Source organism: Miniopterus natalensis, chromosome 6, assembly GCF_054644295.1.
Source record: "Miniopterus natalensis isolate mMinNat1 chromosome 6, mMinNat1.hap1, whole genome shotgun sequence".
In the NCBI taxonomy this organism is placed as follows: domain Eukaryota; kingdom Metazoa; phylum Chordata; class Mammalia; order Chiroptera; family Miniopteridae; genus Miniopterus; species Miniopterus natalensis.
This window is the reverse complement of record NC_142086.1, coordinates 84,338,657-84,350,675: the sequence shown is the minus strand read 5'-3', so window position 1 is coordinate 84,350,675 and position 12,019 is coordinate 84,338,657. Positions and strand designations below refer to the sequence as shown.

General features: G+C 43.9%; 1 pseudogene; it reads left to right on the top strand.

Moving 5' to 3' along the window:
• Positions 1-10,783: 10,783 nt before the first annotated feature.
• On the top strand, positions 10,784-11,313 carry LOC107543517 (large ribosomal subunit protein uL30 pseudogene; annotated as a pseudogene).
• The last annotated feature ends 706 nt before the right edge of the window (positions 11,314-12,019 follow it).

The window sequence follows — 12,019 nt, the reverse complement described above, 5'->3', positions numbered from 1 at the left end:
TGTCTATCCTATGTGACTCAAGGAAAGATAGTTGCTTTAAAACGGTTTCCAACAAATGTTTACCCCCTTCAGTAATTAAATCATTGATACACTAAGGCAACCATTCAAATTAACAGGCCCTGAAAGAAACCAGACTAAACCTAAAATAAATTATGCAAAAAGTAGTCAAGCAAATAGCTTACTACCATAAAGACTGATTCTCCGTGTTACCAAAATTTGTCGTGACTGTCAAAGTTCTTTTGGATTGCTGACTTTTTCAAAATCACCCTGCTAATGTAATTAAAGTCCACACTCAACTAGACTGTTTTGAAGGAAGTGGCCAAGAGTGTCCCTATTGAGGTGAGAGATGACTACCTTAATTCCCCCCAAACTCACACTTCCACCTGTACAACTCTTTCCTCCTGCTTCTCTCCCTTCCCCACCCCCACCCCCTTGGCCAGTTTCACTTCTGTGGGAACACTTGAGTATTGGCAACATTTAACACTAAGTTAAATGTCAGTCAAATTTTTGTTGCTGAAAATGAAGGCAGCTTGCATAATTAATCTTCTAGGTAACCTGGAGAGGATATGACAGGGGGAATCTATCCCTTCCTCCCTCCCAGCTTCTGCCAGCCTCAGGCATTCCTTGGCTTATAGATGGCAATCTTCCTGTCTTCACATTGTCTTCCCTGCGTGTATATGCTTCTCTCTAAATTCCCCTTTATAAGGATACTAGTCCTTATAAAGAAATGTGTCCTTGTCTTCAGTCAAATCAATCTAGATTATAAGAGTGAGGCAAAATCTTGAGCTTATAATCACGCAGTAATAGAAGGCATTGCTGGCCTTCGTGTCTAGAAGGCCGCGCCCTTCCCTCCACCATACTCCACCCCCCACCCCCGGTGTGAGAGCCTTACTCGGCATTGATCAATGAACTGTCCCCGTTGTTGTGTCCAGATTGGAATGTTGTAAAATAGTTTTATATAGGCTTTACCTAAAAAGTAAACTGTAAATTATGAACAAGTGAGCACGTAGGCAGGAAGGACTCAGGTACAGATGCCAGTTTAGTGTTGACCAGGTTCAGCAATTAAATTCTTGCTCTCATTTAAGAATCTCTTCATCACATGCACTGACCCTCAACTCACCCATAATAACAGCCAGCACTTGTCCAGTGCATTCTAGGGTATCTCTAATCCTCACAGCAACATTACATCCCCATTATACGGATGAGGAAACAAGTCCTGAGTAACTTCCCCCAGATCACACCACCAATAAAGTGGTAATGCTGAGATTCAAACCCAAGGCATAATTGCAAAGCCTGTCTCCACCACACCAAGTTGATCCACGATTACTTGGAGATGAGGTCATTATAGAGGTAATTAACATGTCAGAGTGAGCCCTAATCCAATATGACTAGTGTCCTTATGAAGGGGAATTTAGACAGAAACATATTCACGCAGGGAAGACAATGTGGAGACAAGGAGATGGCCATCTATAAGCCGAGGAACGCCCGAGGCTGGCGGAGGCTGGGAGAGAAGATGAAATAGATTCACCCTCACAGTCCTCAGAAGGAATCGACGTCCCCAACGCCTTGCTCTTGGACTTCTAGACTCCAGAGCTCTGAGACAGTAAATTGATGTGGTTGAAGCCACCTGCTTTGCGGTGCTTTGTTATATCAGCCCTAGCAAAGCAACACACCGATCCAAGCCATGGTGGGGGTTTGCTTGGATCCACGCGGGGTCGTGACTGCTCTTGGTGGTGTACTGCACTAAGCCCGAAAGGTCAGGAGCCCACCCCGCTGGGAGTTACGGCCGAAACATTCCTGTGGCTGCGGTGACACCAGGTGAGCAGGCCGACGACCGCTCACAGCTCATCCCTGGACGGGGGGCCAGAACCGGACGCGGCTGCGCTTCCTGCAGACTCGGGGGGAAGGTCCTTGATTGCTCCCCCTTGTACAAGCTTTGTTTTGGGGTGTGATTTTAAAAGTTACTCATGTAGCCCTGGCTGGTGTGGCTCGTTCGGTTGGGCGTTGTCCCATACACCCAAAGGTGGCTGGTTCGATTCCCAGTCAGGGCTCATGGCCAGGTTGCCGGCTCGATCCCAGGCGGGGGGCGTGCAGGAGGCAGCCGATCAATGTCCCTCTTTCACATGGATGTTTCTCTCTCTCTATAAAGCAATTAAAGTATTTTTTTAAAGTCATGTATATCAAACAGATTAAAAAGAAACTAAGTTAAAATAAAGAGGGGCCTTATTTAAACAGACATCATGATAGTATGCTATGAATCAAGAAGTTAATACTCAATTCTCTACACCCGAGGCCCAAACACAAAAAATATGAAAGAAATATATGGTCATTAGAAACAGTTTTACAATATGGAAAAACAAAGATACCGCCCAGAGATAAGCCTTACCAATGCCTGCCTGTTGGCACATATCCTCCTGACTTTCTTAGGCGGACGAGAACAGGCACAGACACGCCCAACACCCATAGGTACCTTTTATGCCTTTTTTAAACTTACAATTATGAACAGATTTTTGTGTTAATCGGCTGAAACTTAGATGATTATTTTAACAGGTACAAGTATTCCATCAATTGAATGGGCCATAATTCATTTAATTGCCCCTCTATTTTTAAGGGGAGTTTTTCTCCCTTTTGTTGTTATAAAGCTGCGTAGACATTGCGTATATACATTTTACATACCTGTCCAGTTATTCCTGGGATAAGAGCATAAATCCCTGAAGATCTTTGATTCATGTTGCCAAACTCTCCCTCAGAAATGATTCCACCAGTTTGCACTCCTGAAAATCGTATGCGAGAAAGACTTTTTCCCACTCTTGTTTTAATCTGCATTTCTTTGCCCATTTAATGTCTTCTTTTTGTACATATGTTTTTTGGCTGTTTGTGCCCTGCCTGTGTATATCCCATGCTCATTTAGGGGAGGGGGAAGAGATATTACTTTTTTTTTATTGATTTCTTTTTCCAATTTTTACTGCAAAAGAAAGAAAAAAGGAAGGCTGCTGTTGTTAGGCTAATGTATGGTCCCAACACCAGACACCCATCACCCCAGTTTATCTCCACCCCTAACCATGTCCAGGGGCATCTGGCCCAGGCCTTCCCCGCTCAGCCTCACTGCCCTCACGCTCCCCAGCTCCTCTGACCTGGACCAGGTGCTCTGCCCCCAGGCTCCCAGCATCATATGGTTGCTCACAAGGTGGTTTTAGGACAGATGTGGTTCTTAATGGTGCCGTCTTTAAAAAGGAGGACTGTATTCATTACTTTCCTATCATGTAAGAACGTTTACTAATTTTATTTCATGAATTATCATTAACATTTTCCTTTTTTGTGACATCAACTTAAAGGTTAAATAGAAAATGTAAAATTGTTAAAGTATATTTGACACCGTTTTGGAATATCTTGAAACAGTATTTTGCAACATTTTGGCAAGAATTGAAAAGAAATACACTTTAATATATTGATTCATCCATATATCCTAGCTTCCTTGAAATTAACAGGTTGGGGGAAAATGTCCTAATGAAACTGTGAAAAACAGTTAAGTACCTGGAATTTAAAATTAGGTAGGAGGCATCTTTGGGGGCCATTACCCAGCCTACCACAGGTAGAGACTTGGATACAGCACTCAGACTTGAACCTATTGCAGATTTACCCCCAGCTGGAATAATAAAATGTCCCTAAAATATCTCAATATTGTGATCCCTGTACCTATGATTCTTTTTTTCTTTTTTAAATTGATTTTTAGAGAGAGGGGAAGGGGGAGAGAGAGAAACATCGATGTGAGAGTGAAACCAATCAGTTGTCCCCCAGGCACATGGCATCACTGAGAATCCAACCAGCAACATTTTGGTGCATAGGATGATGCCCAACCAACTGAGCCACGCTAGCCAGGGCTATGATTCTTTAAAAAAAAAAAAAAAAGCTTTATTGAGGTTCCCTGTATATGCCATAAAATTCACCCGTTGTTAGTATACAATTCAATTATTTTTAGTAAATTTATTGTCCTGCAGCTACCACAACAATCCAGATTTAGAGCATTTCCATCACCCCAAAAAGTGCTTTGTGCTCCTTTACAGTCCATCCCCATTCCCAAAGTTAGCCCAGGCAACCACTGATCTACTTCCATCTATATAAATTTGCCATTTCTGTACACTTCATATAAATGGGATTATGCAATATACAATATTTTGTGTCTACCTTTCACTTAGTATAGCGTTTTTGAGGCTAATCTATGTCATAGCATGTATCAATATTAAATTGTTACTTCTTTTTATTGCTGAGCAGTGTTCCAGTGTGTGAATGTATCACGTTTTTTTATTATTAACCTGTGGATGGACGTTTGGATTGCTTCCTGTTTTTGGCTGTTGTGAATAAAATGATGCTTTGAAATAATAAATAAATAAATAAATAAATAAATAAATAAATAAATAAATAAATAAAAATAAATAAATAAATAATAATAAATAAATAATAAATAAAATTACCTAGGAGGCACAGAAATCTACAAAGTTTACTTAACAGTTCTTGAGAATTTTGGCTTATCTCCTAGGCTTTTATCTCCTAGGTGTGTATAGACACATTTACTATTCCTATAGTATTGATATGTGCATTAACTGCTACTGTCTCCAACATATTTCCTATTTTACTTTGATTCAGTTCAAAAGATATTTATGTGGTCACAGTAGTGGTATTACTTTATTATATTGTATTTGCATGCCTGTTTCTCAACTATAAGTGCTTTTAGGGCAAGGATCTTGTATGTTCATGTTTGTGTCCCTAGCACCATATCTGACATGCCTTAAATATTGTTTTGTACTTTTTAAATGAATGATGAGCGCCTGCTATTTTCTTCCAGTTTTCCTCCATCCCATATGAGGTTTTTGGCAATCATACGACTTTAGCGGAGGCTGTCCAGTGACTTTATAGAAGCGGGAAATGTTCTCTTCTGATCTTAAAACGGATGGAGTTTCTCTAAGACAAGGACAGATTATTGCAATCTGTCAGCAAAGGTGGAAGAAGAGAGTTCCACTGAAGAGATTCAGTAATGTTAGCGATCACCTCGTAGCTAGTTAGTTCTATTACAGCAGTGTTTCTTAAACCAGTGTCCCCGCACAGTCCTCAGCTCACCCCGGGTACCTCGGGCTTGAGAAACTACATGGATATGGGCATTCTTGTTGGATTTGGGCAGGACCTTTGTGTGGACAAGTCTATTAACTTCTACATCCTGTCAACTTATGTAGGCGCCAATTCAATGCGAACAGGAATCGCCCCAATTTGGGGTACAGTGAAGAAGGAAACTTTATTAAGTGCAAAACAGAGTAATTGTGATAGAGCAAGGCTGTGAGGCAGTCCTGGGGCCAAGCCCCTCTCCAGCTAGACAGCTCTGCTCCGTGCTGGTCCGGTCTGTTCCCTTCCAGTCTCTCCACTCCGCTCAGGGGCTACACCTTGGGCGGTTCAGCTCTGCCCGCAAAACGCAGCCTCCAGTCTCCGCGGGAAGGGGAAGGGCACTCTCAGGGCCACAGGGGAGCTGGCTTAGCCGGGAGTCCCTGCTTCTGGTCCCTGATTGCTCTGGCCTCATGCAAATGAGGACTTCAAATTGTCAAAGTTTGATTGGCCCAAAAGGCACTGTCCTGATTGGTCAGAAATGAGCTGCTCTGATTGGCCCATGAAGATGTTGATGGGGGGGGATATAGCTGCACAGCTCTGATTGGATGGGGACAGTCTCACTCCCATTGGTTGAGATAGGATCCCAGGGACCCCTCTATAAGGGCTGGCTCCTGGCAGAAAGGTGCAGAGACAGGTGGTTTAGTGCAGGCTTCTCCCTGAGATGCAGTTTCCATGAGAGGCCCCTGTGTAGAAATAGGTGCTAGGCTCTGTTGTTCTTGTTTGTTTATCATTTGAGCCCAGTTAACCACAGCCCTTCTTAGTAAGAATCTTCTTTCCCAGGGTTCACGGTCCCAAATGCAGAAATAATAGCCTTCTACCTGCATGCACTGTTAACAGCTTAAGGGCAAGGTCGAGGAGCCAAAGTATATTTATGAAGGACAGCGGGCATGTCTGTGCATTCCCATGTCTAAACTTACTCACAAATTTTTAAACGCAAAAGTTGGCTGGGGGTAGGGGAAATTGAATGAAGGAGGTCAAAAGGTACAAACTTCCAGTTTTAAGATGTAATACTAGAGACGTAATGTACACCGTGATGATGACTATAGTAAACGCTGCTGTATGGTATATACACGGTGGGCAGAAGCAGGTTTACAGTTGTAAGTATGTGAGAGTTTATTCTTACATTATTATTTATTACTTATTGTATTATTTTCCATACGAACAACTGTAAACCTACTTTCACCCCACCCTGTACGAAAGTTGTTAAGAGCTTAAATCCTAAGGGTTCTCATCACAAGGAAAAAAAAAAAGCATTTATTTTCTTTTTTTATTGTTTTTTAACTCTATGAGGTAATGGATGTTAACATTGTGGTGGCCATTTCACAATATATGCAAGTCAAATCAGCATGCTGTGCACCGTGAACTTATGCAGTGTTGTTTGTCAATTATATCTGAATAAATCCGGGAAAAATTAATAAGATCAAAAATTATTACATTACCTTTTTAAATCTATAACATAAAGCATATAAGACAAAAGGCGCCACTACTCTCATTGCCCAGATAAGCACTGTTTATTTTTCAAATAAAACCAATCCAAGTACATGGCTTGGAAAACCCAAAAAGAACAGAAAATAATAATAGACTGAAAGCCACTCCCAGCCTCCTTATCTCCCTTCCCCCTCCTCCAGGCTGCAGGAGAGTCTCAAGTTCAGGATCACATCACTGCCTGCTGCAACCTGGAGGACTCCTCACTGCTTTGGGGATAGCACTCCTACTTGGTAGTGTGTCCTGGGAGCCCTTCGTGACTGGCCCCTCCAGCAGGCCTTCTGCGCTGGGGCTTCCCAGTTGAGGCTGTGAGCACACAGGACCCCCTGGATCCTTCCAGGCGGCTGTTCCACCCTCGAGGCCTCATTCTCTCCTCAAAGCCTCTACCTCGCTGCATCTTCATTGCAGATTTCCTCTCCATCGCCAGGAGAAAAAGAAGCTCTACAAGGGCAGAGACTTCCCTCACTTGGCTTGGCTTTTTGCTTTTTTGTTTTTTACCCCTAGTCCTTAGCATATACTGGGCACCAAATAAATGTTTTCGAAAGAATGGAGCTACCACAGGATTGCTAAACAGCAAGACCCGGCTCCAGTAGGCAAGCGAAGAAAACCAGGAAACGGTTAAAAGCAAGAGGAATAGGCTTCACGGGCTGAAAGGGGATGGCCATCTGCTTCCGGCCTTCCTCTCCTCTCCCTCAGCAAGGGCGCAGGCTTCCTGAAGCCGGGGGGCGCCTGGGGGGCAGGCTGCAACGGGGGAGGGGCCACAGTGCCTCTAGTCGGGGGTTGAATCCCGGCGCCTTTCGGCCGGTCGGCATCACAGGCCCCTCGACTTGCTCTGGCTGGAAGCAGGCAGCTGGTCCCCTGAAGATGGTGCTGGGCTGTCCTGTAGCCAAAAGGAGACCTTGACATTCCCTTCTGCATTGTCCAGCCCCAAAGGACCAGGCTAAAGGCAAGGATTCAGGGTGGGTGCCGGAAACAGGAATAAATTCCTAGGCAATGTGTTTTGCAGCTAGACGGGGAGAGCGGAGGGTCGAAGCCACAGTTGCGAGTTGATGGAGCCAAAAGTATACATGAGGCAATGAGCCCAAATGTGCGGTGTATTAATTCAGACTGCTAAGAAAGGGAGCCCTGTCCTGAGCAGATGCCACCTGAGACACCACAGAGTCACAGGATGTCAGAGTGGGAAGGAGCCCCACCCTTACCTGTCAAAATCCTAATCACGGAGTCACTGCTGTGGGGTAGCGATGACACACAGGATACCTTACCTGTTAAATATATGGTGACATTTTGTTCACATTAGTCATTAGGAACATTTTCATTTTCTTGCAATGAAGGAAGGCATAGCCGATGTTCTGTGAGTCTGGACTTTCTAGAAGGGATTGGTGACCTGAATAGTCATCATAGCAGCTGGAAAAAAGCGGTTGTGAGGACCAAGAATACAGAGATCTATCTAGTCTCAACTACCTCCTACCTGTAGGAACTTGGGTGGTTTACTTAACTTCTTTGAATGTTTCCTCATTTTAAAAGGGGATTCATTATCATCTTTATGAACTGCAGATCACTGTATAAATATGGGGCCCTGATAGAAATAATAAGAGGACTGTATTCAAATTTTCACTTTTGAAGCCTCTCCCAAGAGTCATTCTCCTTCCAAGAAAACAAAAAAATTAGTGACTACTTCCACATTCTCAAACACATACAAGAATCAACCAACAAATGCATAAATAAAGGGGAATAGCAAGTTGATTTCTCTCTCTCCCTCTTTCTCCCTTCTTCTTTCTCTCCAAAACATATATATTTCAAGGCATAAGAAAAACGATCACAGTTTGATGATAAAAGAAGTTTTAAAGTAGTGGATTTTCTGTGACATCAATTTTGTAAATAAACAATATATATTAAAATTAATTTGCATAAGGTTTAGTCCTGGGTGGTACAATTATAGGTGATATTTACCTTCTTTGTACCTTTTCTCAAATTTTCTACAATAAATTATAGGTAATCAGGGCAACAAACAGACCCTAAGTCCCTATAGTTTCTCTCTAATTATCCAGGTCCTAAATCTTTGAAATATCACAAAACAGGTTTCCTCCCACTTCTCAGTTCATAAGCAAACATGCAGCAGTAACCCGGGAGTACCAGGAGCCTAATGGACGTCCAGCAAGAACCTGGGTCCGTCCTTCCTTCCCAAAGTCCTCGAGAACCACTCTCACCATCCCTTCTCATTCGACTTTCTCTCGCCTAATTCCTACGGCTTGATTTCTGTCACATATTTCAAATGACACTTGGTGTACCTCTAGCTTGTCCAGGGTTTTTTTGTTTGTGTTTTGGGTTTTTTTTGACAGATCCTGTCTCAGGTTTATTTGTACAAAGAGCACAGGAGGACACCAGCTCCATGTGAACAGCAGCCCAGGGGGTCACACCAGTCCTGCCATCCTCATGTTGGCAGACGGAGGCCTCTACTGTGGAGCTTTTGTGGGGCCTGGGCACCTTTGGGAGCCTGAGCTGGAGATGAGAGTTAAAAGAGGAGGAGATAGTCTGTGTAAAGGCTGTTTCTCATGAAAGTTCAGGACATGTCATTCCAAAATGCTGCTTTGGTGCATTGATGATTTTGAGCTGAAGCACTAGAGAAACAGCCAATGTAGGGAGAGGCTACCCTGAACTCCCCTCATCTGCCCAAAACCAGGCCCTTCTAAAGGAGCTCAGTTGTCTGAAATCCCCCTCCCACCCCCCGAAGACTCATCGCAGGAGAGGAAGCCACACCCAGGCAAATTTTGTTTCAAACTAAAGCTACTTGCTCTCCCTTGAATTGGATAGATCCCCTCATCCCTTCCCTAGTAAAATGGTCTACAAGCTCTCAAATCTCACCCCTATTGGAGGATTCACTTTTTTCCCCTAGTATGCCCTGTGTACATGCTATTAAAGATGAATAAACCTGAATCCCTTCTCCGGGAAGCTGCCTGTTGTCGGTTTATTCCGCAGACCCGGCCAGCGGACCCAGGAGGGAAGAGGGAAAGGCCCTTCTCCCCTGCAGGGCCATCTCCAGGTTCAGCCTGGTGCTGACACCAGGTGACCTTTCTTGCTGCTGTTACTTCCTCCCGATCGCCGCAAACACTTCGCGAAGCCTCTCTCAGGCCTGCTGGAAGGCAGGCAGGGGACGGCCGGCCTGGAACCGGCCAGGTGGCCTGTGCCTTCCCACGCACCGCAGGCCACCGATTCCCCGACTTTGGGCCCAGCCCCGCGCCCCCCAGGCCGCCACTTTCTCGCCACGAGATGAGTGGGGCGGGGAGGCGGCGGGTGGAGGCCCCTCTCAAACTCTGTGAGCCGGCCCCTGAGCTTGAGGAACAGGGGACACTGATGTGTCTGTCCTGGCGTCATGCTGGCCATCAGGCTGGATACCGACTTGCTGTCGTCCCTCCATCTCTTTACTGACATGGCCTGCTCCCCGGTGGCTTTCCTCTTTGAAATGGTGCAGAGGAACATCCGGCTTGTTCTTTCTTAGCTTCACAGCCGTGGCTTCTGGTCGCAGAGCTTTCTGAGCCTGTGAAGGAGGATCTGGTTTAACCTACGGCCGCCCTGGAGGTAATCGCATGAACCGCTCGCGGTTGAGTTTTGCTTGTACTCCCCGCACGAAGCCCGCTCCCACGCGTCCTGCACCGATGGCACGGCCCGCACTGCTACTTGAAACTCTCCACTTGTCACTTAATTTGTTCGTCTTCTCCCCCATCTACCTTTACATGGTATTCATAGTCAAAGTCCTTGTCCGCTAATTCCAGTATCTGAATTACTTGTTGGTCTGCTTCTATCCTTTATTCACATTTTCATTGATTATTAATTACATAGTCTTTTTAAAAATGTATTTATCTTTTATTATATATGTCACACAATTTATATAAAAAGGATTCTCTTATTTTTCACGGTATTTTTCAATATAAAACTCATTTATAGATGAAATCTATAAAAGGAAACATGCACAACCTTGAGATAAAAAATGTAATGACTGATATTAAGGACTTACGGGAAGAGTCTTCTGGCTGGGACCATGTGGGTGCAGAGGAGGAGGTGCCGCTGTGCAGAAACCCTTCAGTGAAACTGAAGGCATGTCGCCGAGCTGAAGGTCACGCACCTGAGAAAGAAGTTGGCCCAAAAGATGCTTCGAAAGGCATGGGGGAAGCTCATCTACGACAAAGCTAAGCACTGTCACAAGGAATACGGGCGACGTACAGAACTGAGACAAGCATGGCTAGGACGGCAAGAAGAGCTGGGACTTCTATGGACCTGCGGAACCCAAATTGTCATTTGTCACCAGGATTAGAGGTGTGAGCCCAAAGGTCTGCAAGGTGCTGCAGCTTCTGTGCCTTCACTGGCTCTTCAGTGGCATCTTTGTTAAGCTCAATTAGGCTTCAACTAACACACTGCGGATTGTGGAACCACATATTGCATGGGGGTACCCAAACCTGAAGCCCATAAATGAATTGACCCATAAGCATAATCAACAAAAGGCGAATTGCCCTTACAGACAGCACGTTGATTTCTTGATCTCTTGGTAAACATGGCATCTCTGCATGGAGGATCTGGTTCCTGAGATCTATACTGTTAGAAAATGCTTCAAAGAAGCAAACAACTTCTTGGGGCCCTTCAATTTATCTTCTCCATGAAGTGGGATGAAGGAAAAGGCCACCCATTTCATAGGAGGTGGAGATGCTGGCAACAGGGAAGACTTGATTGACAGGCTTATTAGAAGGATGAACTATAGGTATCTACCATGGTTATTAGAAATAAACAGTGACTGCTTTCAAAATGAAAAGAAAATAAAGAACTTATGGGAAGAATTAAACAGAAAACTGGATAAAAGATAAAAATCATAAAATTAAAGATCAGTAGGAAAATATCCGAACTGAAGCTCACTGAGAAAAAAAGAACAGAACTTGACATAAGAGACTTGTGGAACATAGCAGAAGGTCTCCTAGGTGGAAAGAGAAAGAGACAAGGGCAGAAGCCAGGGTTGAAGAGATAGTGGCCAGGAATGAAACGCATGAAACTACAGATTCAAGAAGCTTAGCAAACTGCAAGCAGAATACATACAAGGAAATTCATTCAATCCTTTTGGGCTTTCTGTGTAAATAATCATATCATCTGCAAATAAAAATTATATAAACCTGTACCCTCAGAAAACTCTCAAGTAATAGTTATGATACAGGGCATCTTTATCTTTTTCCTGACATAAATAACAATCCTTTGAGCATTCTCATTAAACTTGAAGCAGCATTTAGGTTGAGGTTTAATTTTATCATGTTGTGACTGCTGAAAACCAAAAACAAAGAGAAAAAGACAGAGTAAAAAAACACATCTTTAAAAAGCTACAATTAGATGGCTAATTTTTCAA